Source organism: Anastrepha obliqua, unplaced genomic scaffold (genome assembly GCF_027943255.1).
Source record: "Anastrepha obliqua isolate idAnaObli1 unplaced genomic scaffold, idAnaObli1_1.0 ptg000205l, whole genome shotgun sequence".
NCBI lineage: Eukaryota > Metazoa > Arthropoda > Insecta > Diptera > Tephritidae > Anastrepha > Anastrepha obliqua.
The window spans coordinates 22,501-30,000 of record NW_026562272.1 but is presented as its reverse complement, the minus strand read 5'-3'; the positions used below and the strand labels follow the sequence as shown (position 1 = coordinate 30,000).

At 29.7% G+C, this 7,500-nt stretch overlaps 2 non-coding genes and 1 pseudogene across 2 annotated transcripts in view; all 3 read left to right on the top strand.

Annotated features, from left to right (window-relative positions):
• Window positions 1-3,395: 3,395 nt before the first annotated feature.
• LOC129252420 (small subunit ribosomal RNA) lies at window positions 3,396-5,386 on the top strand. The gene has a single exon (XR_008583434.1). It is a non-coding gene; the product is annotated as a small subunit ribosomal RNA (ribosomal RNA).
• Window positions 5,387-5,984: 598 nt separating this feature from the next.
• LOC129252418 (5.8S ribosomal RNA) lies at window positions 5,985-6,165 on the top strand (annotated as a pseudogene).
• Window positions 6,166-6,610: 445 nt separating this feature from the next.
• The window catches only part of LOC129252415 (large subunit ribosomal RNA), a 3,986-nt gene continuing 3,096 nt past the window's right edge, over window positions 6,611-7,500 (top strand). The window contains exon 1 of the ribosomal RNA XR_008583431.1: window positions 6,611-7,500. This exon is cut by the window's right edge and continues 3,096 nt beyond it. This is a non-coding gene — a ribosomal RNA (large subunit ribosomal RNA).

Here is a 7,500-nt window from a genome sequence, read left to right as displayed (position 1 = left end):
GATATTGAAGCATATAAATCGAATCATAACTATATGAAACTCGAATTTAAGCCATATTAAACTGGTAATATTGTGATTTTATGCCTGGTTTTCCATACGTTAGTTTAAATAAAGAGTTATGGAATATAACCTTGGCATATTGGCACTAAAATATATAATAAAGACATTTCAAATCAAACTGAAATGTATTGAAATGAATTTTTCCCATACATTTTTGACAATGTGAGGTGTGCATGGCAAAAAACACTCACGGTGAAGGCATGTGATATAATATGAAAATATCAAAAGTTAACTAACCAATGATATTGAAGCATATAAATCGAATCATAACTATATGAAACTCGAATTTGAGCCATATTAAACTGGTAATATTGTGATTTTATGCCTGGTTTTCCATACGTTAGTTTAAATAGAAAAAAATTCTCGAATATATATACATATATGAAGAATCTATATTCTATACTAACATTTTATGGAATATAACCTTGGCATATTGCCATTAAAATATATAATAAAGACATTTCAAATCAAACTGAAATGTATTGAAATGAATTTTTCCCATACATTTTTGACAATGTGAGGTGTGCATGGCAAAAAACACTCACGGTGAAGGCATGTGATATAATATGAAAATATCAAAAGTTAACTAACCAATGATATTGAAGCATATAAATCGAATCATAACTATATGAAACTCGAATTTAAGCCATATTAAACTGGTAATATTGTGATTTTGTGCCTGGTTTTCCATACGTTAGTTTAAATAAAGAGTTATGGAATATAACCTTGGCATATTGCCATTAAAATATATAATAAAGACATTTCAAATCAAACTGAAATGTATTGAAATGAATTTTTCCCATACATTTTTGACAATGTGAGGTGTGCATGGCAAAAAACACTCACGGTGAAGGCATGTGAAATATAATATGAAAATATCAAAAGTTAACTAACCAATGATATTGAAGCATATAAATCGAATCATAACTATATGAAACTCGAATTTAAGCCATATTAAACTGGTAATATTGTGATTTTATGCCTGGTTTTCCATACGTTAGTTTAAATAAAGAGTTATGGAATATAACCTTGGCATATTGGCACTAAAATATATAATAAAGACATTTCAAATCAAACTGAAATGTATTGAAATGAATTTTTCCCATACATTTTTGACAATGTGAGGTGTGCATGGCAAAAAACACTCACGGTGAAGGCATGTGATATAATATGAAAATATCAAAAGTTAACTAACCAATGATATTGAAGCATATAAATCGAATCATAACTATATGAAACTCGAATTTGAGCCATATTAAACTGGTAATATTGTGATTTTATGCCTGGTTTTCCATACGTTAGTTTAAATAGAAAAAAATTCTCGAATATATATACATATATGAAGAATCTATATTCTATACTAACATTTTATGGAATATAACCTTGGCATATTGCCATTAAAATATATAATAAAGACATTTCAAATCAAACTGAAATGTATTGAAATGAATTTTTCCCATACATTTTTGACAATGTGAGGTGTGCATGGCAAAAAACACTCACGGTGAAGGCATGTGAAATAATATGAAAATATCAAAAGTTAACTAACCAATGATATTGAAGCATATAAATCGAATCATAACTATATGAAACTCGAATTTAAGCCATATTAAACTGGTAATATTGTGATTTTATGCCTGGTTTTCCATACGTTAGTTTAAATAGAAAAAATTTTCGAATATCTATACATATATGAAGAATCTATATTCTAATACTAACATGTTATGGAATATAACCTTGGCATATTGGCACTAAAATATATAATAAAGACATTTCAAATCAAACTGAAATGTATTGAAATGAATTTTTCCCATACATTTTTGACAATGTGAGGTGTGCATGGCAAAAAACACTCACGGTGAAGGCATGTGAAATATAATATGAAAATATCAAAAGTTAACTAACCAATGATATTGAAGCATATAAATCGAATCATAACTATATGAAACTCGAATTTAAGCCATATTAAACTGGTAATATTGTGATTTTATGCCTGGTTTTCCATACGTTAGTTTAAATAGAAAAAATTTTCGAATATATATACATATATGAAGAATCTATATTCTAATACTAACATGTTATGGAATATAACCTTGGCATATTGGCACTAAAATATATAATAAAGACATTTCAAATCAAACTGAAATGTATTGAAATGAATTTTTCCCATACATTTTTGACAATGTGAGGTGTGCATGGCAAAAAACACTCACGGTGAAGGCATGTGATATAATATGAAAATATCAAAAGTTAACTAACCAATGATATTGAAACATATAAATCGAATCATAACTATATGAAACTCGAATTTGAGCCATATTAAACTGGTAATATTGTGATTTTATGCCTGGTTTTCCATACGTTAGTTTAAATAAAGAGTTATGGAATATAACCTTGGCATATTGCCATTAAAATATATAATAAAGACATTTCAAATCAAACTGAAATGTATTGAAATGAATTTTTCCCATACATTTTTGACAATGTGAGGTGTGCATGGCAAAAAACACTCACGGTGAAGGCATGTGATATAATATGAAAATATCAAAAAGTTAACTAACCAATGATATTGAAGCATATAAATCGAATCATAACTATATGAAACTCGAATTTGAGCCATATTAAACTGGTAATATTATGATTTTATTCCTGGTTTTCCATACGTTAGTTTAAATAGAAAAAATTTTCGAATATATATACATATATGAAGAATCTATATTCTATACTAACATGTTATGGCATATTGGTGTTATTGTATTTTATTCCTGGTTTTCTATAGTTAGTTTAAATAGAAATAAATTTTTGAATTCAAAATTTTATATTCTATACTAGCATTACATAGAAATTATCCTCAACTGTTTGTTTCTTGTATAAATACAGGAAATTAAACAGATGATGAAGAGAAAAAAATAAGAAAAACAAAAATTTATAAGAAAAATTAAATTTTAAACAAAGGAAAAGAGGAGAAAATTTTTTCAATCATATATATTTATGATTAAAAAATAGAATTATGAAATTATTAATTTCAATTCAAAGAGAAAAATTATGTAATATATGAAATTATTACATTAAAAATGCATTTGAAAAAAAAAGTAAAATGTTATTAAGAATGATAAATTATTTGAAAATTGGCAAATATTAAGAAGAAATATCGTTCTTATATTTTTATATAAAATATATAATATAGAGAACGAAAATTCTTTTTCATAAAAAACGGTTTTTGAATTTTGATAAGAAAAGCTAAAGGGGGGTCGCCCCTTTACTTTTTATATACACCGTAATTTATGAAATTTTCAAATATGAAAAACAAAGAAAAATATATAAATAAAAATATTATTCTGGTTGATCCTGCCAGTAGTTATATGCTTGTCTCAAAGATTAAGCCATGCATGTCTAAGTACAAACAAATTAAAAGTGAAACCGCAAAAGGCTCATTATATCAGTTATGGTTCCATAGATCGTTAACAGTTACTTGGATAACTGTGGTAATTCTAGAGCTAATACATGCAATATAAACACGGACCTTATGGAACGTGTGCTTTTATTAGACTAAAACCAAGCGATCATTTGATCGTTAAATTGGTTGAACTCTAGATAACTTGCAGATCGTATGGTCCCGTACCGACGACAGATCTTTCAAATGTCTGCCCTATCAACTTTTGATGGTAGTATCTAGGACTACCATGGTTGCAACGGGTAACGGGGAATCAGGGTTCGATTCCGGAGAGGGAGCCTGAGAAACGGCTACCACATCTAAGGAAGGCAGCAGGCGCGTAAATTACCCACTCCCAGTTCGGGGAGGTAGTGACGAAAAATAACAATACAGGACTCATATCCGAGGCCCTGTAATTGGAATGAGTACACTTTAAATCCTTTAACAAGGACCTATTGGAGGGCAAGTCTGGTGCCAGCAGCCGCGGTAATTCCAGCTCCAATAGCGTATATTAAAGTTGTTGCGGTTAAAACGTTCGTAGTTGAATTTGTGCTTCATACGGGTAGTACAACTATATATTGTGGTATGTACATTACCTTATGTATGTAAGCGTATTACCGGTGGAGTTCTTATATATAATTAATACAATGTATTTTTTATATATTCCTCCTATTTAAACCTACTTCAGTGCTCTTCATCGAGTGTTGTTGTGGGCCGGTACAATTACTTTGAACAAATTAGAGTGCTTAAAGCAGGCTCCAAATGCCTGAATATTTTGTGCATGGAATAATGAAATAAGACCTCTGTTCTACTTTCATTGGTTTTTAGATCAAGAGGTAATGATTAATAGAAGCAGTTTGGGGGCATTAGTATTACGACGCGAGAGGTGAAATTCTTGGACCGTCGTAAGACTAACTTAAGCGAAAGCATTTGCCAAAGATGTTTTCATTAATCAAGAACGAAAGTTAGAGGTTCGAAGGCGATCAGATACCGCCCTAGTTCTAACCATAAACGATGCCAGCTAGCAATTGGGTGTAGCTACTACTATGGCTCTCTCAGTCGCTTCCCGGGAAACCAAAGCTTTTGGGCTCCGGGGGAAGTATGGTTGCAAAGCTGAAACTTAAAGGAATTGACGGAAGGGCACCACCAGGAGTGGAGCCTGCGGCTTAATTTGACTCAACACGGGAAAACTTACCAGGTCCGAACATAAGCGTGTAAGACAGATTGATAGCTCTTTCTCGAATCTATGGGTGGTGGTGCATGGCCGTTCTTAGTTCGTGGAGTGATTTGTCTGGTTAATTCCGATAACGAACGAGACTCAAATATATTAAATAGATGCTTTCAGGATTATGATGTTGAAACTTATATAGCCTTCTTTCATGCGTACATCTTGAATGTACAAGTGTTTGAATGTGTTTATATAAGTGGAGTCGTACCTGTTGGTTTGTCCCATTATAAGGACACTAGCTTCTTAAATGGACAAATTGCGTCTAGCAGTAACGAGATTGAGCAATAACAGGTCTGTGATGCCCTTAGATGTCCTGGGCTGCACGCGCGCTACAATGAAAGTATCAACGTGTATTTCCTAGACCGAGAGGTCCGGGTAAACCGCTGAACCACTTTCATGCTTGGGATTGTGAACTGAAACTGTTCACATGAACTTGGAATTCCCAGTAAGTGCGAGTTATTAACTCGCATTGATTAAGTCCCTGCCCTTTGTACATACCGCCCGTCGCTACTACCGATTGAATTATTTAGTGAGGTCTCCGGACGTGATCACTGTGACGCCTCGTGTGTCACGGTTGTTTCGCAAAAGTTGACCGAACTTGATTATTTAGAGGAAGTAAAAGTCGTAACAAGGTTTCCGTAGGTGAACCTGCGGAAGGATCATTATTGTGTTCCATATCCGTAAGAAAAACAAACAAACAAACAAACAAACAAACAGACAAGCAAACAAACGAACAAAAAGAAAAAAAAAAAAAAAAAAAAAAAGAAAAAAAAAAAAAAATTTATATAATTATTTTGAATCCATAATTCTTTTTATTCTTTTTCATTCAATTTGTGATCCATCAATTATATCATATTAAATATAATATATGATGGTACATTTTGTAATGTTTTTTCTTATTTTTTTCTTTTAAAAACCTTTAAACATGAAAATAAAAAGTTGTACTTATTATTCATTTGATTGAATGATAAGTTAATTTGTTCACAATAACAAAAGTGGTATATATTTATTATATTATTATATATATACATAAAATGATTAAAAAAATACAAAATAATTGAATCATAATAAATACCACCACTGTATTATTGTTGAACTAAGACATTCGCAACTTAATAAAAATGTTTAGAGTTAAATATATTTGATATATATTATTGAAAGAAAATCAATTTATATATTATTAATATTATTTAATTTTACTCTTTCAATTAATATATGCAAAAAAAAATTGACATTTGTTATAAATAAAAATAAATAAAAAAATACTCTAAGCGGTGGATCACTTGGCTCATGGGTCGATGAAGAACGCAGCAAACTGTGCGTCATCGTGTGAACTGCAGGACACATGAACATCGACATTTTGAACGCATATCGCAGTCCATGCTGTTATGTACATTAAATTCAATTTTAAAGTACTGCTTGGACTACATATGGTTGAGGGTTGTAAGACTATGCTAAATAAGTTGCTTATTCTTTTATAAAAATAATTGAATTTAAGCAAATGTGTATATTATTGGATTTTAAATAATTCATAATATTAATAGCAAAAAAAATAAAGATATATAATGAATTTTATTTATTATATATTCTTTAAAAAAAAAATCCTCTCAAATAAAATGAAATGATGAAAATATTGAATCTAAGTATTCTTTACAAAAAATTTTCATATTATTTATATATATATATATAAAATAATAATTTATATATGTAATTAAAAGGAGGAATGTCTAGCATAAAAATTAAATTTTTTATTCTAGGATTGCCTCATTTTACATTATTATTATTTTTATATATTTACAATATATAAAAGGAGAAAAGAAAAATAGAGATGAAAAGATGATATAATTTTTTTTATTAAATTGTGAGAAGATAAAAAAAGAATATTAAAACAACCTCAACTCATATGGGATTACCCCCTGAATTTAAGCATATTAATGAGGGGAGGAAAAGAAACTAACAAGGATTTTCTTAGTAGCGGCGAGCGAAAAGAAAATAGTTCAGCACTAAGTCACTTTGTCTATATGTCAAATGTGAGATGCAGTGTATGGAATATCTTAATATCTAGTATGAGAAATTAACGATTTAAGTCCTTCTTAAATGAGGCCATTTACCCATAGAGGGTGCCAGGCCCGTATAACGTTAATGATTACTAGAAAGATATTTCCAAAGAGTCGTGTTGCTTGATAGTGCAGCACTAAGTGGGTGGTAAACTCCATCTAAAACTAAATATAACCATGAGACCGATAGTAAACAAGTACCGTGAGGGAAAGTTGAAAAGAACTCTGAATAGAGAGTTAAATAGTACGTGAAACTGCTTAGAGGTTAAGCCCGATGAACCTGAATATCCATTATGAAAAATTCATCATTAAATAATTAAAAAAATAATGTGCATTTTTTTCATATAAGGACATTGTAATCTATTAACATAATAAAGTATTTATCAAAAGATCATTGGTGATATTAAGTTTATTTAAATTAATTTGCTTTTTAAGCATATTAACATAAAATAAATACTAATGATTTGATAAAGTGTTGATAGATTTTATTATATATAATGCTAAAATTCATTTTTTGAATTTTACAAAAAATTTAATATCTATGATATTAATATTTATTTGTATGCATTTATATGATTAACAATGCGAAAGATTCAGGATACCTTCGGGACCCGTCTTGAAACACGGACCAAGGAGTCTAACATATGTGCAAGTCATTGAGTTATATTAAACTTAATGGCATAATTAACTTAACTTAAATATAATGGGATTAATTTTTAGTC